Genomic DNA, 26,008 nt, shown 5'->3' on the forward strand with positions numbered 1-26,008 from the left:
TAAACGTCAATAAGTACTTATTAATTTATAAGCATCTCTATAAACGCCTTATAGGTACATATCGTACCCACAGTGGGGCAATATGGGGCTCTTGCTCCACCGTGACTCGATGCTAATAACAGTATTTTAGATTCATTTCAATTTTAATTTTAGATTAAACAAAACGTCACCAAGGCATTATTGAAATAGTTTAGACTATTTAAACTTTAGATAGTGAAGGTGAGAAAAAAAGCATTTTGATTTTTTGGTAAGTATGAACTAATTCAATTTTTACAATTATTTGCTCCTGTACAAAATTCTTGATTCACCCATGCCCAATAGGACATGAAACCCGTGTCAGGGATCTGGAAACACACACAAAACAATTAGAAGAGTCCAAGCCACGTAATATTAGGTTTTAACTGAGGTAGGGCACAGCAGGAATTTCCTGCTCAAAATATGGAGCAGCCCGACTGGGGTAGTACCTCGACCTTACAGAAGATCACAGCAAAATAATACTGTTTTCAAACAGTATTGTGTTCCTGTTGGTGAGTAAGGTGACCAGAGCTCCTGGATTGGGTCGGCAACGCGCTTGCGATGCTTCTGGTGTTGCAGGTGTCTATAAGCTACGGTAATCGCTTAACATCAGGTGAGCCGTACGCTTGTTTGCCAACCTAGTGACATAAAAAAAAAATATACCCGTGAGGTATATTTTTAAATAAGCACGCTATTTACACTTGTTTTGTATATATTTTTGTGTGCGTATATTGGAAGTATTTAATAATTAAACATCTTTATGGTCTATTTCATATTTCTCATGTGCGGATATCGAATTTGCAACCCTTAGCGCATGATGCGAGTTGCTATAATCAATAGACAACCGCATCGTTCAAAAAATTTTAGTTCAACTTTCACAAAGATCAAGAAAAAAATGTGTAGTTCGATTTCGTGTTTCTTTGATATATTCCCAAAGTACATGAAACGAATTGTAACAGAATATCGAAATAAATTTACCCTATTTTTTAACGAAGTCTTGTTTGTAATAAGAGGAATCTAGAAAATTGAGAAGAACAGAAATTGAAGAACACTTTTTTTGGAACCTAATGATGTAATTTATAAAGCTTGCTATCGTAAATTGTATTATTAAACTAGCTGCCCGGACAAACTGTGTTCTGTCAAAACTTAATAATAATTTTTTTTAGTATTAAAACCTTCCGCGGGCCTTAAGGAACATACAAAAAAAAATTAGCTGAATTGGTCGAGCCATTCTCGAGTTGTGCGCTTAGCGACATTCATTTTTATTTATATGTATAGATTAGTATTTTTAATTATTTGCTCAGCTTTTGTTTAAAACATAAATTTTGGATAGATTATAAGTAACAACATTAGAAAGGTATCGTCATGTGAAATAGTAAAAATGACATCTCATCTACAATCACAAACGTAGACTACTTTATTAAATAAAAAACTCTACTTACAAGTCACAATGGATGGTTTTGAGAATGTGTTCATATCCGGACTGTAGCTAAGTTATGTATTCTAAATTTATCTTTCAAATTTATCCTGTACTTGGTTTGGTATACGCGTTACAGTTAAAGCTTTTTATTCTTTATAAGAAAGGAGGAGGAACTCCGGAGTTACTGAGGTAGGAAATATTGTGCTCAAAATCTGGAGCAGCCGACTGGGGAAGTACCGCGACCTTACAGAAGATCACAGCTAAATAATATTGCTTTCAAGCAGTGTTGTGTCCTTCTGGGGGATGGCCATCGGGGGTAAGGATCATTTAGACAGGCTTCGGTAATCGCGTACCATCAAGTGTGACTTGTTTGTCGACCAATTTAAATATATAAAAGAAGACTTTCTTTCTTTTAGAAATACGTTTTGAAATATAATCTAATATATATTTATTATAGTGTTACTTTTCGGGCACATTATAACAATGAATAACATACTAGTGCAATCGATTATCTTGACTCTAAAATAGCCTAGCGTTATATTTAGTCAAGGTCAATTAGTCACCCGTTAAAAAAAAAGAACCAAAATAACTCAACTTCTTGAACCGTTTTCTTTTCCGAAAAATATCTTAAAGTGCTTTTTCTCAAAATTTATAAATAAGTTTAAAAGAAAAAAAGGAAACGTTTTCATTGTTCGCACGTCACTTATTAATTTAAAAAAAAAATCTCTGAAACACTCGAACTTGCTTATAAATTTGCAAAGTATTTAATATATCCCAAAAATTAAAAGTTAAAACGAAAACGCTTTACTGTAGATATTTGTATTTACAAATATTTCTTTCCGGTTTGTTTGTATGTCCTTGTGGGTCTCCCCACCGTGCCTCGGAGAGCACGTTAAGCTGTCGGTCCTGGTTATTATCTTATATAACTCACAGCTATCGTTATTCATAGTAGAGAATATATCCGCCAACCAGCAGTGGAGCAGCGTGGATACAGGAGTTGTGCAGCAGGATTTATCTTGTTCAAAATTTCGAGCACCTTCGACATACAGAAGATCTAAATACGATAAGTAGAAAATAAAAAATATAAATGAATTCGTTAAGTAGATGAAGTACTTACGCCTATTGTGAATTTCGGTCGATGTATAACGAAATAATTTTAAGTATTACATATTATTCATATTGCTATATTTAACATGACTGAGTCACGTTTATATTAAAATACAAGAGAAATATAACTCCCACGTAACTTGAAAATTGAATATTCATTTTAGTTAATAATAACAATTTGTGACTGATGATCCATAAGTATTTACCTACTAGCTATTTACCATCAGGTAGACCGCACATCTTTGCGACTTAGTGGTACTTATAAAATAATAATCAAAACTTATTTTTGAATCAGGATCGTAAATTATATGCCGAAAATGTCGAAATAACACTTTCGTGTACTAGGGAATTCAATTATTTTGTTTTGTTGACTAAAATCAAATTGCGTAAAAATAATCTTGTGATATTGCTTTGACTAATAAAAATATAAAGTAAATTTTTTTTAGAAATCTATACGTGTACGATAGTAAAAATACTCATAGCCTAGATATATTTTATAAGAAATTTTAAAACGCATTAGTTTATTCAACTACTACCATGAATTTTGATATAGTATTTATGTTATGGTTCATAATTTCTAGTCTGCCTAGTAAGTAACAAAAAAAAAATAGTAGCAAAAAATATGCTATGATTAGAGCATTCACATAATCATACAATCGCGGTTACTCCGATCAAATTCCATTTGAAATATTTAATAATTACATACACTTAGGTACTTAGCAAAACGTAAAATGGAACAAAAGAAAGAAAAATTGTTTTTTTTTTTTTAATATTTAAAATACAATAGATTAGCTTTAATTAACATGAACGAATTATAATTAGATTATAACATTGGTTTCTTAAAAAAAAAACTCATTTTACATAAAACCTTTTTCAAACATACATCGTTTTAATTTATGTAACAACTTCAAACTATTATAAAATCAAACAAACACGAACTTAATAACTAAGAACAAACAATCAGTAATATAAATAATAACACTTCTCAAACATAAACGAACTTAGAATCCTTCAATAACCGACTTCTACCCTAAATTGACCGAAGGAAAACAAACATTCGGTAAATGACGGTCATGGCTGACGTCAACAAGATGGCTGACCCATTGATAAACCGTCATGGCGGGTGCCGGATCGCGCATGCCCTGCTATATATCCATTGATAGAGAGTGTTGGGGTCTTTTATAAAAACAGATACTAATTGAGTACTAATGTTTAATTTTATGAAACATCTAATGGCTTGTAATGAAGTTTTGTTTTGTGACTTGAGCATTTACATACTCCTGTTAGATTTTATAAAAATTGTCTATAAGAAGAAGACATAAGATAACTTTCTTTATTGAACTTTGTTATAGAAAATTAATTAGCGTCCCGTGAATTTACTAAGGAGCCAGAGCACTTCCTAAATAGTGGTTCATAAATATTAATACTAACGAACTAAATATAACATTCAGACATGGTCGTCTGTTCCTAAGATAAGCAACTTTTTTTTGATAACTTTAATATATTGAAATAATTCGTGTATAAATATTACACCTAGACTCAGACGGGATTCGAACCCACAACTCGCGGAGCAGAAAGCAGGGCCACTACAAACTGTGCCAATGGGATAGTCAAATTAATCATAAAAAAAACTGTAAAAAGAAAAGACAGAGTAATAGGAGGTATCACACGCTGATCTATGCTTTGTGTTTGTGTGTGATCAGTGTGTTAGATCAAACAATAATTATTTTTATTATTTTTTTCCCAGGTCAATTGTCCAGGTTATTCCAGGTCAATATTTAGTTCAATTAGAACCTACAATTTTAAAAATACCTTTCTTCAGATGCTAACTGTTTTTTTTTTTGTCATTTTAAGTATCCTAATAACCACTGTTGAATCCTATTTAATATAACTAGAATTCACCTACCTAATTTATCACATTTCTTTGGTATCACGTTGGTAATAGACACACTTTGAAAAAAAAAGAATGAGGTGGGAAACAACAAGAAATATTTTACTGAAAATTTTAAGCAGCTCAACCTTACAGAAGATTATAGCTAAATATTACTACTCACTAGTAACATTGTGTTTCTGTGGTGAGTAATTTAGTCAGAACTTCTGGAAAGGGTCGGGGAGCGAGCCAGGGATAAGCAAATAATAATATAAAAATGCCATAAGCAAACTGCTGGCAATGCCCCTTTTTTGCAGGTCTAAAAACTATGGTAATCACTTAATATCAGGTGAACCGTACGCTTGTTTGCCACCCTAAAAGTATAAAGCAAACTATTACGCCTATATGTCCGATATCAGGAAATATTACCTAGCTTAAAAGTAGAAATCTTTATTTTTTAATGAGCGGTTATCTGAATTTGTTTTGCTCTATTGTTGTGCATGGTAAAACTTTATATGAAAACTTAGGAAAATTGAGCGAATAAAAAAGATAGTTAACATATTTTGGTCAAACAAAAGCTGGCAAAACGTAATATTCCTATCAAACTTGCTAGCTATTAATTTTAGACAGTAAAAACTTATATTAGAATTTAATTATTATGTACATTTTTGTCGATAAAATTTTTGTATAAAATAATAAAATCGTTACGTCGTAGCATCGTATCATCGTAGCGCCGTAGCATTGTAGCGTCGTAGAGGGTAAAACGCTTTCATGAGGACAGCCTCCTCCAGAGAACGCTACAATAAAATAGTTAAACGCCACAGACGGAGTTTCCGCGCGCTTGTCGCTGCACGCCGGTACCGTTATCCATCTGAATATTCGAAATTTATAATTAGTTGACGAAAGTTTTTTTTTTAATTTTTCTATTAACATCAAACGCGCGACTTGAAGGCTATATTGAACGAACAAAAGGTGGAATCGGTAAGTTTTTAGTTTTAATATTACTTTACTTTTTTACATTTTTTAAATAAATGAAACTTTTCATTTTAATATAACTTGCCAAAAAAACTTTTTTTTTTTAATTACGGCACAATTTAAGCTGATATTTCTTGTAATATTTTTAGCGGTAGGTTTGAAACTCCTAAGTTTCAAAGCTGCGGGTACAACTTTTTTTATATTACTAGGCTGGCAAACAAGTTTACGGTATAAAAACAATTGTAATAATAAAAAACAAAGAGAATGAAATTTCAAATGGTACCTACAACGAAAACCAATGAAATAATTATATATTATGACGTCACGCATCGTGATTGGAGTTCACGGTCACGTGACGTTGGTATCTGAAATAGACATTTTAAACAGGAATGATATATGTCCTCTCATGACCATGGTTGCTGTAAAGTTTCTGAAGCGTAAAATGCCCGACGACATCTAAAAAACTTAATAAACCGCGATAAAATCAGAAAAACTTGTCTCTTTATACGGAACGATATACTTATCAATTTATATAAATTACTAGCTGACTCAGCAAACGTTGTCTTGCCGCTAAACACTATTTAAAAATAGGGGTGGATCGTAGAGGGTTGAAAATTTAGAAAAAAATAAAAATAAATAAAAAATAAATAATTTATCTAAAAATTAAAAAAAAATAGGGGTCGACAACCGTTAATATGTAGGGGGATGAAAAATAGATGTTGTTCGATTCTTAGATAATCGGTTGCACTGGTATGTTATTCGTTGTTATAATGTGCCTGAAAAGTAATACTGAAATAAATATATTTCAGATTATTTACTAGCTGACCCCGCAAACGTTGTTTTGCCATATATGTTATTAACCCCCTTATATCTTTGGAGTATGAAAAATAGATGTTGTTCGATTCTCAGACCTACCCAATATGCACACAAAATTTCATGAGAATCGGTCAAGCCATTTCGGAGGAGTTTAACTACAAACACCGCGACACAAGAATTTTATATATTAGATTACTTGAACTTACAATGAATTACTTACAAAATAAATTACTTATAAATAGTAATAGAGAAAGATATGTGCGATTTTCAACGAAATGTTCCATTGCATCCGTTAGCCGTATCGCTAATATACTCGTTAGTATAATCATACAGAGCAGTTGGCAATGATTTCCCTTGCTGCTCCTAGGTTGTAGGTTCACTTGCCTGAGTTTGGTGCAAGTTTTTGAGCTAAAACTTCTTTTGAGTAAGTTTACTGTACTTCTGTTGAGGTGATTGCGTGACGAGAGCATTACTAAAAGTGTGTTCGGGCAAGGCGAACGGAAGTTGAGAGGGAGATATAAGTTCACTTCAGCCTACCGCAGTCCACTGCTGGACATAGGCCTCCCCAAGTTCACGCCAAAAACGGCGTGAACTTATATGTTTTGCCCATAGTCGACACGATGGGCAGGCGGGTTGGTGACCTCAAGGCTGGTTTTGTCGCACTGAAGTTGCTGCTGCCCGTCTTCGGCCTGTGAATTTCAAAGCCAGCAGTTGGATGGTTATCTCGCCATCGGCAGGCTTTTTAAGTTCCAAGGTGGTAGTGGAACTGTGTTATCCCTTAGTCGCCTCTTACAACCCCTACGGGAAGAGAGGGGGTGGCAATATTCTTCACTGCCGTAACCACACGACACGAAGATATAGGTTAGATGTAGCTAAAGAAGGTTTACTTTACTCGTGTGGTCTCTAAAGCGCACTCGTTTTTTTAAGTATCTATTACTTATAAGTAAATTTAATACCAAAAATATGTGTATCGGTCTGCTTGTACCTAAAATACAAAAATTTAGTTACCTTAGGAACAGACGACTGTGTTTGTATGTTAAACATATAAAAATTAAAAAAAAATTAAAATCATTTTTCTTTTTTCACAATTTTTTTACGTTTTCATCCTACTAGACTGACACAAGCGAACAGCTCATCCGATGGTAAGCGATTACTGTAGTAGTTCATAGATACGCAATTCTAGAAGTTGCCGACGCTACCCGACCCCGGGACCTCTGGTCAAATTGCTCACCGAGGAACACAACAGTACTTAAAAGCAGTGTTGTGTCTGTAAGGTCAAGACACTTCCCCAGTCGGGCTGCTCCAGATTTTGAGCAGGATATTGTCTGCTGTGCTCTACCTCAGTTATACGTAATGTTTATCGTGGACTAACAAAAGATGATGATGATGATGATTACTACCTTGAAATAAAAAAAAAAAAAAAAATTGCATTTATTTTAGAATAAAAAAGGACATGGGTTGATAAGTCCGTAGATGTATATCACTTGTAACAAAAAAAAACAAAAGATGATATTTGTGAAAGCTATTTCATATAGTAAGTGGGAGTCCTTAGTAGTGTACATTTAATTAACTTTACTTCATTTCTGTGTTAATGGCCTTTTTATGGTAAATGATATGGTCATGGTGGATTCAATAAAGGTCGGCAGATGTCTGATGCGGGTGTAGCGCGATTTTTTAATATATATATTAAATAAATTAAAGAAATAATTATAATTTTACAAAGGCAGTATTATCGGTATGTAGCGAACTGTTTCAGACAACCTTTTGAAGTTTAAATAAAGGATAATATGTATAGAGGCTATATATGGTATAAAGGTAGGTGTATACCTATATTTGATGCTTTGAGATCAATCTGGGAATGTTATTATTGGATATTAGGCTATTTCTTATTTACTAAAGATAATAATAATAATTTAGTCTTTATTGTACGTCAGAAAAAATAATTAAAACAAAATTACAAAACAAGAAAAAGTACAAACGGCGGCCTTATCGCATAAAGCAATTTTTCCAGGCAAGCTTTAGGTGGAAACTGATGAATCGGAATTTGGTAATGTTACTGAAAAAAAAAACAAATAATTATAAATGAATATAAAACATTAATAAACATTATACTTATATAGTTCTAAAGATAATTATTTAAAAAAAAATACATAAAAAGTAAAAAATCGTATTAATAAAGTGTATGAGAGTAATGTTTAAGCTCGCCGACCCGACGGGCGTTGTTTATTGTTATCGTTGATCGTTTCCTGAAATTTTACAACTTTTTCAAAATTTGGTTCTATTGTTATCATATCCTCGACGCCCTGGTATGCTCGCAACTCGGAAATTCACGAGTATCTTGAAATCCCAACCATCTTGGATGAAGCAAAACGATATTCAGTCAACTACAAGGACCGCTTGACAACTCATCCTAACCCGTTATCCAGTATGCTTCTGCAACCAAATCCAATTAGAAGACTCAAGAGAGTCGATGTGCTGCCTTACTAAGGGGAGATGGAACAGTGGCTCTATCTTTCCAAACACTAATCTCTTACAACACACCTAATTATAGTCTAAGCGACTGATCGCAGGTCTAAAATAAAGAAAAAAAAATTGTTATCAGAATATGTTATATTCTATTTGTTATCTTATTTATATAAAGTTGAACATTGACACGTAAAGCAATAACTATGTATTCCTTCTTACGAAAATTGCGGAGACCGGGGAGTATAAAATTACGCACACTTATAGTTTATATAGAGAAAGAGTGCAGAATGCTAATATTTTTTTAAACTATACCTAAAAATACATTAAATCAATAAAAAAAAACATTGCTCGCACTACTATGTATTTGACACACACACGCATGTATAATTATATACTCTTTTATTTAATGTTCCAACTTTATAATTTAAATTAATTATGGTCGAAATTCGAGCACTGGGCGACCACTAGTATATATATAAATACTAGCTGTGCCCGCGGCTTCGCCCGCGTTTAAATCAGTGAGTCACAAAGTTTTCCCGGCAAACTTGCCACGATGTCCTTAGATGGCGAAGTGGCTTCTTTCGGACCTGGACTGATATAATATCATAAATAACGGTTCGTTATTAAAACAGGTTTGTTAGTTTTGTTGGCGTCCTGTCGTGTTGGCGCTTTGGCGCGTTGGCACGTTGGCGCATTGGTGTGTTGGCGTGTTGGCGGATTGGCGTATTGGCGTGTTGGCGTGTTGGCGTATTCGCGTGTTGGACTGTTGGCGTGTTGGCGTGTTGGCGTGTTGGCGTGTTGGCGTGTTGGCGTGTTGGCGTATTGGCACATTGGCGTGTTGGTGTGTTGGCGCATTGGCGTATTGGCGTGTTGGCGTATTGGCGTATTGGCGTGTTGGCGTATTGGCGTGTTGGCGTTTTGACATGTTGGTGTGTTGGCGTATTGGCGTGTTGGCGTATTGGCGTATTGGCGTATTGGCGTTTTGGCGTGTTGGCGCATTGGCACATTGGCGTGTTGGCGTGTTGGCGGATTGGCGTATTGGCGTGTTGGCGTGTTGGCGTATTGGCGTGTTGGCATGTTGGAGTGTTCGACTGTTGGCGCATTGGCGTGTTGACGTGTTGACATATTGGCGTGTTGGCATGTTGGCGTGTTGGACTGTTGACGTGTTGGCGTATTGGCACATTGGCGTGTTGGCGTGTTGGCGTATTGGCACATTGGCGTGTTGGCGTGTTGGCGCATTGGCGTGTTGGAGTGTTGGCGTGTTGGCGTATTGGCGTGTTGGCGTATTGGTGTGTTGGCATGTTGGCGTTTTGGACTGTTGGCATGTTGGCGTGTTGGACTGTTGGCATGTTGGCGTGTTGGACTGTTGGCATGTTGGCGTGTTGGCGCGTTGGCATATTGGCGCATTGGCGTATTGGCGTGTTGGCGTATTGGCGTGTTGGCATGTTGGCGTGTTGGACTGTTGGCGTGTTGGCGCATTGGCGTATTGGCGTGTGCAGTGGAATATCAAAAAATCCGATCTTAGCGGACGTTTACTAACTATAATCTACCTCCCTGCTAAATTTCATCTTTGTCTATCCTGGATGGATGGACCATCCAGCGGTTTTTGAGTTCTCGTGATGAGTGAATCAGTGACCTTTCTCTTTTATATATATAGATTACGATGCATTATTTGGACACCTTTTCACCATCTATAGAGCATACATTTTAAATTTCGCCTCTTACTTTAAAAACATAGGCCTTTCATACAAACTTCCGACCCCCGTTTTATCCTCTTAGGTGTCGAGTTTCGTAAAATTCGTTCTTAGCGGATGTTTACGTCCTATACAAAACCTACTTGCCAAATTTCAAGTATGTAGGTGTTATAGTTTCGGAGATTTCGTGATGAGTGAGTCAACCTACCATCCCCCGTTTTAACCCCAAAAGGGAGTTGGTTTCTAAAGATCCATTATTTGGACATCTTCTTACCATCTATAGACCATACATTTTAAATTTCATGTCTCTTACTTTTAAAACATAGGACTTTCATGCCAACTTTCTACCCCCGTTTTACCCTCTTAGGGGTCGAGTTTCGTATAATCCATTCTTAGCGGTAGTTTACGCCCTATAAGGAGCCTACCTGCTAAATTTCAAGTTCGTAGGTGTTATAGTTTCGGAGATTTCGTGATGAGTGACCTTTCGCTTTTATATATGTATAGATTTGAACTATAATTATAGGAGAATTTTATTTGTATTAAAATTTTATATTTTTCTTGGTAAAATTCAACTGAATTGAACTGATTGATTGAACTTATTATAGTAAACACTATTCGCATTTTAATTAACGAATAACATACAAATAAGGTTAAATAAAAAATAAAGTAATTAAAAACCAGTTTTCTTCCCCTTTTCCATTTCTCTTCATTAAAATAAAATAAACTTTTTTAAGACTGTAAATTCATATTTTAAAATTTTAAAAGTAAAGAATATTATAACTTTTGCCTGCGGATACTTAGATGTTTTGCTGACATTTATTTATTTTTTAACGAGTATCCTCGTTCTGTGTTTGTTCCGTGAATCCAGCTATTTGAATGGTAAACCTGACTTCGCTAATTACGTTAAAAATTGGACCTGGACGGCTTTTTTTTAGAGTCTTACGAATGCAGTGGATTTTTTTAGAAAAGGTTTAAAAAGCACAATCATTTAGATAACAGTCAAATTATATATTTTTTGTAGTATATGTACATATAAATTATACAGATATAGGTACATATTACATATTACACTCAGCTTTGGAGCACAAATCGAATCAATAATACAGAAGCAGAAAGCAAATTTACTGCTAACTGCGCCGAAAGACCAAGCAGGATAAAAATAAAACTGTCTATCTGTGATTGTAATTATCCCATAGTTGGACAAAGGCTTCTTCTCCTTAGAATATAGAAGTTTCTAGCTTCGCTATATTGTTCTACCGCATTATAGTAAATATACTATTTTCTTTCTGGATCCGCTGATATCACGATAAATTAGCTATAAACACTCCAATTTTTTGGTTGATTCGGCCTCAATCATTCCAATGCTGGGCATAGGCCCATTTCTCCGTGTAGGAGAAGGATCGAAGCCTAGTCAATCACGCTACTTACCAAAAGGTTGGCAGATCAATTAGTACATATAAATTTTTCATTGATCAGTTTTGACGCGGCGACCGTCTGAATCGATATTCATATGGACATTCTAGCTACTAAGACATTACATTTATATGTTTAAATTTAAACATGATTCTAATGTCGTTCTGTCACGCAATTTAAGCCACTAACGATGTTTTAATAATCAAGCTTTCGCTACTAAACGTTCGAATGTTTTTATGAGGTTATTTTCAAAACAATAAGTCAACTTTTTGCCATTTGTAAGTCTAACAACATTAAAATGAAAACTTATTTGAAATAGACCAATTTTTAAAATAGGTATGAACTTGAAATTACTTTTTAAATTAAATTAAAAAGTATTAACCCCTTAATCTCTCCCCCCCTACAACTTAGGGGTATGAAAAATAGATGTTGGCCGATCCTCAGACCTACCCGATATGCACACAAAATTCCACAAAAATCGAGCAGTTTTGGAGGAGTATTTTAACTAACATTGTGACACGAGAATTATATATATATTCTTTTTGACAAACAGTTGTATACAATGTAAAAAAAATACATATATGTCGCAGAGTATGAATACGGAACGTCAAGTGTTTGACTTGGGTGTATTCAGATAATGTCAGTTGTCAATTATTAGCTGTTAGAGTAGTGGGGTGATCGACGCGCCACCTAGCACATCGTTCGATAGTCACCTACCCTCATTTATTATATTACTCGAGTTATTCTGACGTGTACTAAACGAACGGTGCAACCGCCGCTAAGGCAGTCTTGGCTCTGGCTTGGCACGATATACTTGTTGTATCCTGCTAGTAGCTTAACCTAGACTCATTCAATAATTAATTTGTGCAAAGGAATTAATTGTTATCTATTACGATTAATTTGGCTAGGCGGGACGTATAACTCGAGCAGTGAAGGTGAGCGTTGATGCGCATCTCAAAGGGGGCCTCCTTAAACCTACACCTGGGTCGCAAGTCCTAGGCACTGCTCTGAGTTACTCCTTCTGCCACACGATGGATTCGGTACCCGCACGGTGAACCGTGAATCCATCGAATGCTAAGAAGTTAGTCTTCGCCCCCTTAACTAATAACTACCCGCCTTCCGTACTGCGTTACCTTTCTGTTAACTGATTCCTGTGTTATAATAATTTGGTGATATCATTAATTGTGTTTACTTCTGTCAACATTACCCACTTATGCCCACAGTAGACTGAGTGAGTACTCTGAGATCATGAGAAAGAGAAATATACCTTCAAGCCGAAAAGTATACCTTCTTCTTCTTAATCTCTGACATATATGATAATAATTTTAAGCCTATAGTTCACTGAAATAACCTACAAAATAAAAAATTAAAATATGAAACTAGTACAGCTAGATTGTTACATTTTTAAAAGAAGAAAATATTTCATTCATTCAATGCTCTAATTAGATCTCTTTTAAACATTTTTTTACTCATACCAAATATGTCTATATCACTTAATCTATCATTAAACAATTTACATTTACGTCGTGTGAAACTATTGGCGGTGTAACGTGTAACTTTTAGGTATTGTAAGCAAATCCTTTTTGCAGACACTTCTTTCTTGCCTGCGAGGAATGCGGAAGTAGATATTAGAAAGCAGGAAAGAGGCATCAACAATATTATTCAGAATCTTAAGTAGATAAATTGCATCGTTACAGTCTCACCTTTCAGCAAGGCCTGACAGTTTGTGTACTTTTAACGAATTGCTATAATCTATATAACTATTGCCAACTCTATACTCTAATGACTTAAGAAATTTTCTTTGCAATCTTTCTATTTTCTCTACATGTACTTTTTGATAAGGATTCCATAAGGATTCCAGACGCAGCTAGCAAATTCTAAACGACTACGGACATAGCTATTATATAGAATCTTATAGGTGAAAGCACTTTTAAATTGTTTACCTACACGCAAAATGAAACCTAAAAATGTATATGCCTTATTTAAAATATTTTCAATATGAGTTATGTAACTTAATTTAGAATTTAAAGATCAATCACCAAGATCCCAAATTTCATTAACTTTTGACAAAACATTTTCGCATAACTCATAATTTTTATGGATGGGATTTTTTTACGAGTGTATGTTATTGCAATACACTTATTTATGTTAAGGAAGAGATTATTATAATGGCAATAATCAACGAAACTATTGAGATCTTCGTGTAAAAGATCCGAATCATGGGTATTTTGAATGAGTCTGAATATTTTAGAGTCATCGGCATACATTAATACCCTAGAGTTACTGATTGAGTCAGAAAGATCATTAATATGTAAGGTAAATAACAGCGGACCTAAATGCGAACCCTGTGGAACTCCAGAGGGTATATCCTTATACCGAGAACAATGACACAATATTACAACAGCCTGACTACGATTTCTTATATAAGAAGATATCCAACGGAACAAATCTCCGTGGATTAAATATAATATATATAATATTATATTATATATAATATTTATAAGGTATTAATTCCATTTCTAGAAAATGTATCAAATTGAATCCGTCACAACATTTTAAACTGGATCTTCTTTACAAAAAATAGGTATAGGTAGGTACGTAAAATTTTAGCAGATATTGCGAAATATCTTTGTATTTATTTTGACTTCTATTTTTGTCATTGAAACGTCTACAGTTCATTTCAAGGAATAACTTTCAAAACTGCTTTTTACTATATGAGTAAATATTAAATAACACTGTTTCTTATTAAATTTAATTATTCAACGAAATGGTCTTCAAATTCTCGTTATACGTCTAAATAAATTTAAATTATATTTAGACTAAGAAAATAATTATTTAATTTAATCTTAAATTAGAGAGGGAAGGTAAAGTAAGTTAAATACACAAACTGAGTTGTTTGTTAAACAAAAATGTTGAAAAGATTCTAAATTAGGAATTCTCTTAGTTGTAAAATGTAGGCGTTCGTAATAAGAAATAAATTGCTTTGAATGTTTCATCTTATACTAGTACACCCGGCGAATTTCGTAGCAATAATTTTGAAGTTATATTCCGTGTTCGTAACCGTATCCTAATAATAACAAATTTTAATCAATTTTTTTTATTTTTATTTTATATAACTGGTACTCCTCACCTAATGGTAAGCGCGTTACCGACCCTATCCCCAACTCCCTCAGGAGTTATGTGCGTACATATATTTTGGCGCTTCACATATACATATATACATGGTGTTCGACTCCTAAATACATGCGGTTCTTTTGTTGTATGCGCTAGTTAGTATTAATATTTTACTTTTTCGAAGTTTTTACGGTACGTGATATATGACACCTACAGAACCATTTAAAGGAACACACTTAAGAGTCGAATAGTCTTTATAAGATTCTAAATGAACTTTTGAAATAAATATGTCAGACTAATTATATTACTATACTAGCGATCCCCCCCGGTTCGGCACGAGTGCAATGCTGATATTAAATATAAAATAAATATTGGCAATGTAAGCACAAAAAATGTGTTTATTTACGACATCACATTAGAAACTTCTAAAACTATCAATGTTCCTCTACTATATTATGCATGTATTATACATATAAAACTTTCTCTGGAATCATTCTATTTACTAAAGAAAACCGCATCCAAATCCGTTGCGTAGTTTTAAAGATCTAAGCATACAGACAACGGGAAGCGACTTTGTTTTATATTATGTAATGATGATTGTCGGTATATTATTTCCGTCAAGTGAGTCCCGACACGCAGTAGGCGTTATATTGCCATAAAAATACTACCATCACAGGTTCATTACCTAATACGATAGTTACACGTTAAAATACTTTAATAAAATATTCACTAAATATAGCATATTATGACAAACAAAGCAGCCCACGTGAATTTATTCATAGTGACTTTTTAACGTTATTCATAAAAGTTTAACATTTTATTAGGACCTAATTGGGTACGTTTTTAAACTTTGGTACTCGTTAGTTTTCAAACATATCTACTGAGTGAAAATATGATCAAAGAATTAGTCTGAAATGTCGACCAAATGGTATAAAACATTATCATTAAAAATGAAATTGACGTGTCTGTTTGTAACATTAAAATAGCCGCATTTCACTAAATGCATATGGATGACACTGTAAATATACTAAAATAACATTTTTTACAAATTTTGTCTGTCTGTCTGTTTATTTGTTCCGGCTAATCTCTGAAACGTTTTGATCAATTATGACGGGATTTCACTGGCAGATAGCTGATGTAATAAGAATAACTAAGACTACTTTTATTTTAGTTTTTTTATAACTTTGCGAACTGAACAATAATAATTTTTTCAATTCCACGCGGACGAAGCCGCAGAAACAACAAGTTAAATAGGTTATATTAGGAATACATAAATGTTATTTCGGAATGCTCAGTTCTTTCTTTAATACTTCATTGGATATTATTATGAATTTCTTTTATGGCTACATTCTAAGAAGAAACCCGTATCATACGTGTGTTGGACGTGTGTAATACGGCGTATATTACGAAATTTTCTGTTAAAAAAATTATAATTCGGATTTTCCTGCTCTACAAATGCTTAAATACGTCAACATTCGAATTTAGAAATTATTTTTGTGTTGTATAGCCCATTTACCGAGGTTATTTACTAGAGGTTATTACTTAGGTTATTTACTTAGTTTTTTCTATTTTTTTTTCTCAAATTACGCTGCAGCCTACGTCTAATTAAAACTAACATCCCACTGCTGGGCGACGATAACGATCGCTATCAGGTGTACATGATAACAACCGGGATCTACGGATCGATGTGCTCTCCGAGGCACGCTGGGGAGACCCACAATACAACCAGACCGGAAATAAATATTTGTATAAACACAAATATCCACTCCGATCGGGAATTGAATCCGCGATCCGACCGCGGCGCTGCGCCTCACGGCACACGCACCATTACACCAGAGGTCCTCAATTTAACGCATGTAGAACCGTGGAACAGAACTAGTTAATTATAAAAGCGTTAGATTAAATTGTTAATGATAATTAATTTTACTGGAAACTATAGATCTTGGTTAAAGATCAGAGTATTGAACTATTTGTAACAGTCTAAGTAAAACAATAACAATACATAAGTAAGGCTAATTAACGTAGGATGTGATACATTACACCCATTGATTCTATGTATAAAATGAAATAAGGGCTTTAAATAGCAATGAAACTATTAGTTCTTGATGAAAATTTTAATTATCATATAAAGGATACATATATAATATTATATATAAGAATATTTAACAAGTAATCTACAATATTTAACAAGTAATCTACAATATTTAACAAGTAATCTACAATATTTTGAGAAAGTTGTAGAATCTTGTTTAAATTATATACGTGGATGCTTATTTATTGCTATTTTAAGATAACTTACCTATATACCTGAGTGACCTGCGAAAAATTTAGCATATCAAAAGCTATTTTATAGGGAACTGGGGGAGGAGCCAGGAGGGTCTGGGCCTGTTACTTATTTGCATTTTCTGACAACATTTACCATAGTAATGTGTATATTTTTTACACCATAAAAAAAGAGATTTTAACGAACATAAAGCCTACTGACTTTTAAAAAAAGCTGATATTTTGATTTGAGAATTTTCGTGTTTCGGAATATAAAAAGGTAAATTTTCATCAAATTTCGTAAAAAAAAATCTTTTCTTGTAAAAGATAAAAATAAAAAACCAACAACATACATTTTGAGGTTGTGTGAAAAAAGTATGAATAAAAAGTTGTAGATCTTTTTATTACCCACAACTTTGCCATTGAACTTTTTTCCATAGGACTTCTAGTTTAGCCGGATTTCGAAATAAAACGTTTTTTACCCTTAAGCCCCTCCCTACCACTTCCCGATCTCAGTCGCCCGTAATTTATTTTTCCTTTCATTTTAGTTATTTTCTCTTTCTTTTCCAATGGGTTAAATCATACTATATGTCTCTTTCCGTGTCGTAAGAGGCGACTAAGGGATAATACAGTTGTGGAACGGAAACTACCTTGGAACTACCTGGAACAACCTTTGTACTACCTTGGAATTTAAAAAGCGGGCCGATGGCGGGATAACCTTTCTTGCGGGGCTTTGAAATACACAGGCAGCAACGTCTCCGGTGTGACAAAGTTAGCCCTGCCGTCAACTACCGCTTGCCCAGCGTGGTGACTATGGGCAACATACATTAGTTGAGACTGAGATAGGCTAAACTGATCATCCTACCATAATTTGTTTTACTTTTTACCATTTTCTAAGGCTAAAAGCACTGGTCGATAACTCTTTGTATTTTTATTTATAAGTATTCGTAGTGTTGATATAGTATTAGTTTTTAAAAAGACATTTATTTCGCTGACGAACGAAATTTAACTAAAATTCTTTACAAAATGGTTTTAAATAAATTACTAAAAACTTCTAAAACTATGTTAAGTCGTTCATATGTCGTTTTAAGGAAAAAATTTACTCTTCCTGTGATTCATCTTATATATAAAATTCTCGTGTCACAATGTTAGTTACCATACTCCTCCGAAACGGCTGTACCGATTTTTATGAAACTTTGTGTGCATATCGGGTAGATCTGAGTATCGGCCAACATTTATTTTTCATACCTCTAAGTTATAGAGGGGGGGGGGATTAAGGGGGCTAATAACATATATGGCAAAACAACGTTTGCGGGGTCAGCTAGTTATTTTATGACACAAATTTTAAATGTCGTTTTTTTTTTTAAATTACGTTACATTATACGTAACATTTATAGAGCGTTATATACAAACCTAAAAATAAATTGAGATTGAAGTCAACTTTATAGACAAAAGTGGAGCTCTCGACGGTAAAGCAATATTATTCTTCGTAAATTAAATTCATAAATATGCATATCGAAAGTGTCTTTGAGTATTGGACTAAATTTTTGACTGAAGTGACGCTAAAAATTGGATCAAATTTATTAAGCGGAGCGAGATTCCCATCGTAACATAATTGACACATTTTTATGGTACATTTTATTAAAAACGCATTATGTTTATGATGTTTCTCACTTATAAAATGAATATATAATGGTGTATATCTTCAATTGGCCAATTTGGACACGACGTTTCAATTTACTATGGTTTAATTGGTCAAGGGGCACGACTAAGCTTAAGTTAACTTAAATCTTTAGACTGCGATGACTCACTATTTTCTTGATGCAAATAGAATAAATGGAGCAGTAACATAACATGAATCGTTGAAAGTCCATTTTTCTATAAGTATTAAGAAAACGTGTTTTGCGGACTCTATCTTATAAAACTTTGTTTGCCAAACGCCTGTTTCAACGCTTTTTCTTTACATAAAATATATCTATTGATTAGAACAAATATATGTTATAATTATGATAAAACTTTTATGGATGATTTGATTTTGTTAAGATATACACTATCAGAACTAACGCGCCTCAATTATAAAGTGTGTTAACATAATCCAAACCTATCAAATATAAATATCTTAATATCACGTTTAATAGAGCTACACTCATTAAAAACGTCAAACACAAAATCAAAATAGCTTTCTTTTAAACTATTTTCTTTTACTGTTTTAAACAATAAACTCAATCGTCATAAGTCCCCCATGGAGATAAAATTTTGTGTCTGGGGTCAAGATACTCGACACAAACAAAAACGAGCATCTCGACATTTACGACGCTTACGACGCTATCTAATAATCTAAGCTAATATCCCACTGCTGGGCATAGGCCTCTTTCCATGTCGACGAAGGATCAGAGCTTAATCCACCACGCTGCTCCACTGCGGGTTGGCGGATATATACTATGAGTACCGATTGCTATCAGGTGTACATGATAACAACCGGGACCGACAGCTTAACGTGCTCTCTGAGACACACTTTTTAAAATTAAATGTGTCTTTATGAGAGCAATAGAGGAACAAACAATTATTTTTATAATTTTTATGTGTAATCGTATATATCTGATAAACGCTTGAATGAACATTTACCATGTATCTTTTTTTAAAAATGTATTGCATAGAATCTATATATTAATATATGTGAAGCAAAAACTTTGTACCCCTGTGTACGAAAATGTGCGGATGGAGGAGTATGAAATTTCGCACACTTAGTTTATATGGAAAAGGAGTACAGAATGCTAATATTTTTTTAAGTTATGCATAAAAATACATTAAATCGACGAAAAAAACAATTACACACACTACCATGTATCTGACACACAGACGCATATATACTCTTTTGTTTATTGTTAGTTTGTGGTTAAATTATAAACTTGGGACTAATGGGCGATCACTAGTATATTGTTAATATGTTAGTACGGTTTTGATGAAAATTCTTTGGATTTTGTAGATTTGTTAGAACTATACTGTATTCGAATTCTATAGATCGTCTTCGTCTAATCTATACTAATATTATACAGAGGTAAAGTTTCTAACTTTGTTTGTTTGTAGGTGTCACTAACAGAATGCTACACTATTCAGGAGTGATATAGGCTGTATTTTATTGTTATTGAACAAAAAATTCAGTGAAATGCAAGCGAGAGATGAAAACATTTGCATCACAAAAATAATAATTAACGCCCAACGCCCATGGGCATATATATGGGCATGGGTCGGCTAGCTTAAAATATTGTTGATACACTATTGACGATACACTATCTACAAGTGAAATTATTTACTCTGTTAAATATATAATATATATTCTATATCAAAACCAAAATCCTCAATATAAAAGTACAGGCGGACAAACCCACACGGGTCAGCCAGCTCTAAATGCAAAAATATTTTTTTATACAATTTGTCTTATTTTGCAAAAAATAATCGTCTCCTAAGCCGATTGGATCCTTTTTAGTAAACCTTTAAAGCAATTTTGGGTCATCCTTTCACGCTTAGAGAATCTTTACCAAAGAACGGAGGCGGATTAATAGAAATTCTAACAACTTAGGAGCAGACAAGCATGTGTGCATGAAAAATATTTATTTATTTAGTTCATAACTCATTTTTAACGACTTTCGAAAAGGATTAGATTCTCAATTCGATTGTATTTTTTATGTGCTACTGTAACTGTAACTACAGTTACTGCTTTGATGATTGTTTTTATATTTGAAATCTGGTGCTTGTCATACTAGTAGAAGATCCGAACTAGACACGAACTTCACCCATCTGCTTCATGGATGAAAATAATTTATATTTATTTTAGTATATTATAAAAATAGTTACTAGCCCGTTGGCCCAGTTCGTAGTGGTTCTACTTTCTATTACCCGGCAGTTTATAGTGGCCCTACATTTCGTTCCGCGTTTTGCGGGTCGATTTCCACCTGAGTCTGGGGAGATATACATATTTTTTATGCATAAGTGTTATTTATATGTATTTATCGAAAAAAAAAATGTAGCTATAATAGTCGGTTGTTACCTTATAACACAAGTATTTGTTGTTTACCTTACGAACACGATTCTGTGTCTGTTAAAGATTTAAAAAAAAAAACGCGAAATGGTTGGCTGAAAAATTCCTGACAGGCAATATTTTATTCAAAATTGAAACATTTATTTTAATTTAAAAATGCACCTACGAGCTTAAAGAATACGTAAATTTAAATACCTATCGACAGTATGAAATCTATAATAAATGCAAATGTTGGATTGGCCATTATTTTCAGGTACAAACAAACAGGTATATTATATACTAGCTGTGCTCGCGACTTCGTCCGCGTGGAATAGTGACTACATGTTCAACGTGTTTCTTTAAATTTGATAATCCATTTATTTAGGAAGGCTATAGGTTAAATAGTATTTTGTAAGTTTTTCAAATACAAATATCCACTCCGAGCGTGAATCGAACCCGCGACCGTCAGTGTTTAGGCGCCGTCGACCGCATCATTACACCAGAGCGATTACTATTCATCAAATATGTAATAATATACATTAACGCCTATTCCGTATATAGAGGACGTCAAAGGCTGTATAATTCGATTTATAAACGACTAGACAACAGTCTGGAGGCAGCTGGCCGTGACCTTGCCGGCGATCGATACCGAATTATGTGATCCTGAATCTTTGGTACATGTTAAACTCAACATTAATTACATAGCGTTACAGCAGATGTATCGTTGTTTGTTTTAGGCTATGGGTGAGTCGAAAGCTAAAATTATGTGATTATTTATACGTATTTATTGGAGCTTATCGAAGTTACATACGGCCCATCATATCTTTATACAAATATATTTTTCTTTATCGAAAGGTTGTCTGCATTACATCTCTACTTAGCGATAAAATCACCTTTGTAAATAATGTTTTAGTAATAAATGTGCTTAAATCACTTATTGATGTTAATATTTTAGAAGACTCCTTAATAACGAGTGTGCTTTAGATCACATAGACTGAAGTAAAACTTCTCTAGCAATAGGCCTGCACTGACTGAAATATACGGAACGTAACTAGCTATGAGAGAAAGAGAGAAAGAAAATGTGTGCTCGCATCACTCTCTCTTGCTCCGTTCGCCTCGCTCGGCCACACTTTTCGTAACACTTTCGTCACGCATTCACCAGCTTACTCCCCAAGTCAAGCGTACGTAAAGAAGTTTAACTTCAAAAACGATATCAGCGAGTGTTACGAAAAAATATTGTGAGTGAAATCGTATGTAATTTCGAAACAGTAGTGACGCGAAAGATACTTTACAGCGCTTTTAGCTTTAGCAGGATATGTATAGGGATAGTATTGTTCACAGAATGTATGTGTTCATGCAGTAGAAGTGGATTTTATAGAAACAATTGTATTTGGTCTAAAATAACGTTTATTATATTTTATTTTATAACTATTACAAAGGTAGTAGGTATATTTTACTCTCGGACACACAATAAGAAAAGAGAGACTATATTAGCTCATAGACACAGTTCAGTGAAGACACCATAGATTAATAGAACTAATATATTAAAAATTGAATGTTGCCTTATTTTAACAATTATAGAGACATTTACGTACGAATGCATTCATTTTGTGTTTTGATTTTACAGTTTTAGTAAATTATAATTTGATGCGTTTCCAAAAAATTTTATGAAACAACTTTTTCGGATTTAATCGCGGTTTGTTAAGCGAATGTCCGACGTTTCGGATACTTTACAGCAACCACGGTCACGGGTGGTAGTAAAAGGGCTATTCAACACAAAATAATTTTTCAATTCCAACAAACAAACAAAAATTTCAACTTAATAATTTTAGTATATATATTTTATTGCAATATATTCTTATAAACGAAATAAAACACAAAATATAAGCCCCAATGTATAATTAGGTAGTAATAGCAACAAACCAGACCGAAGTATAGTTAGGTCGTACTCATAAAGTCCAAACTAGGGAATTGTGGTATGGACTTTTATTTATAATATAAAACTAGCTGACTCGACAAACGTTGTCTTGCCGCTAAACGTTATTTAAAAATAGGGGTTGGTGGTAGGAGGGTGAAAATTTGAGGGTTGTATGTATTTTTCAACGCCAAATCATAATAAAATAAAAATAAATAATGTATCTAGAAATTAAATTAAAAATTTTGGGGTGGACTACCCTTAACATTTAAGGGAATGAAAATTAGATGTTGTTCGATTCTCAGACCTACCCAATATACACACAAAATTTTATGAGAATCGCTCAAGCCGTTTCGGAGGAGTTTAACTACAAACACCGCGACACGAGAATTTTATATATTAGATTTTACGTTACAACCAAGAAATAAGTCTTAAATAATTAATTTTAAAAGTTTACTAAGAGATCTTGAGCTTGGGCTGTTCGAACAAGTAATTTCCTAAGCATTATTGTATTACAGTAAAACCGATTTGTATAATCGGCTTGAGTAGAACCGTTTGTCTACTATTTATTAAGTATTGTCTGTTAAGTGTAGGCTTTACATTGTGGAATATTTTGCAGGCATAATTTGCTCTATAAAAAAACGCATAAAATTATAGAAAAATTAAGACCAAATTCTCATATATCTCATAACTTGGTATGAAAATTTGGCATTGGCTGCGTTTTTTAATGTTTTATGGGGTTTATATGGGTTTATGAGATTTTTCCCATAGAGTATATTATTGATCACATCAGCCTATCGCAGTCCACTACTGGACATAGGCCTCCCCAAGTTTACGCCAAAAATGGCGCGAACTCGTGTGTTTCGCCCATAGTCACCGCGCTGGGTAGGCGAGTTGGTCACCGCAGGGCTGGCTTTGTCGCACCGAAGACGATGCTGCCCGTCTTCGTCCTATGTATTTCAAAGCCAGCAGTTGGATGGTTATCCCGCCATCTGTCGGCTTTTTTAAGTTCCAAGGTGGTAGTGGAACTGTGCTATTCCTTAGTCGCCTTTTACGACACCCACGGGAAAAGAGAGGATAGATATATTCTTTACTGCTGTAACCACACAGCATATAGTATTGACGTGTGTAATCGTAAATTTCCTAAATTACTTTATCTCTTTTTTTTTTGGAATAATAATATTAAGTCAACTGATACACAAAATATATATAAAACTAAATATTAGTAAACTTCTTCTTCTTCTTAGTCGCACACTCTTGTCAGAGTGGTCGTGGCTGCGCTGACGAGGTACATAGTAGGGTGTTTGGTGGGTCGATAATATTTTCGAGGGTAGCTCTCCTGGCGATGTGCTTCCATTTCCCTCTGTTGGAGGCGTCGCGAGTACACTGGACCACGGTGGACTCAGTAGCTCTTGTGATGACGTCTGTCCAGCGGGTTGGCGTCCGACCGCGTGCTCTCTTGCCTTCCACCTGGCCCTGCACCACTAGTTTCTCCATCGAGTTTTCATTTCTAGAGATGTGCCCAAAGAACTTCAGTATTCGTAGTTGTACAGTTGATGATAGTCTGTCTTTGATATGAAGTTCTCTGAGGATGGATACGTTGGTGCGAAACACCGTCCACGGGATCTTTAGGAGGCGCCTCCAGCACCACATCTCTAATGCATCGATTTTACGGCGATTCTGCATTTTCAGAGACCAAGTTTCGACTCCATAGAGAAAGATTGGAAACACAGGGCATTTCATCAACCTGACTTTAGTCTTCTTGGTGATCCTTCTGTCTCTCCAAATCTTTCCCAGTCATTTCACAGCAGACCTAGTCATGGCGCACCTTCGCCTTATTTCGTCGCCACATCCTCCAGTACTTGATATAGTGGAGCCGAGGTAAATATAGTTCTGTACCACTTCGCAATTAGCTATTTTGTGTACATTGCTTCCACTTTGTTCAGCCCGGTCCACTATCATCATCTTCGTCTTGTCTCGGTTGATAGCAAGTCCGAATTGGAGGCTGATATTTTCTAGACGGGTCAAAAGATTTTCAATGTCTTCTCTAGTCTGTGCGAGAAGGGCAGTGTCGTCAGCGTATCTAAGGTTATTTATCACGTGTCCCCCAACCGATATTCCTTTGTTCCAATCTTCCAGGACAATACGCATAATGTACTCTGTGTAGGTGTTAAAGAGTAATGGCGATAAGATGCATCCTTGTCGTACACCGGCCTCAAAAAATGGCCAAAACGATGGTCGTAAAACGTTAGGTCTTAAAATTACTTGAAAGGGAGAATTACTATCATCCACTTTTACCGCTGCAGTACCATCTTCATACAGCCTCCTCAACAGAACTATTAAATGATGCGGTACACCCATTTCTGCAAGTATTGTCCAGAGGTGTGTCCATATGACCGTATCAAATGCTTTGCGAAAGTCCACAAAGTAGATGTGTTAGTGATTTGATTAGTGAACTTAATTGTGTTGAAAAAATAAAAAATAATTTCAAAAATTTGTTCTTAAATTTAACAACTTCTTAAACTATTTTTTTCCAAACTGCTTTTTAAAGTACTTTTTATCTGTTCTTTTCTGTATCAGCGTTATTATTTATAATTTTAACCGTTACATAAGTATAAAAGGCTAATAAATATCTGAAAATGTCTTGGTAATAAAAAAAAAATATTTCAAGATCTCAATTAAAACTTTAAAGTTACAAAAAGGTCGTCAATAAAATATCAGAAGAGTTTTTATTTCTTCAAATCAATTAGTATCGTAAATTGGTAACCAAATACGACAGAAATAATTAAATATTAAATAAAAAGGTATATATTTCTTCAATAGCTTTTTTACTTTTACCTTTAGTGTAATGAATTTAATATTTTATTTATTTATTTGCTTCATGGCGCTTAATACGGTAAATATTGTTTTTTTTAATCTGCTC

This window comes from Melitaea cinxia, chromosome 12, assembly GCF_905220565.1.
Source record: "Melitaea cinxia chromosome 12, ilMelCinx1.1, whole genome shotgun sequence".
NCBI classification, from domain to species: Eukaryota; Metazoa; Arthropoda; class Insecta; order Lepidoptera; family Nymphalidae; genus Melitaea; species Melitaea cinxia.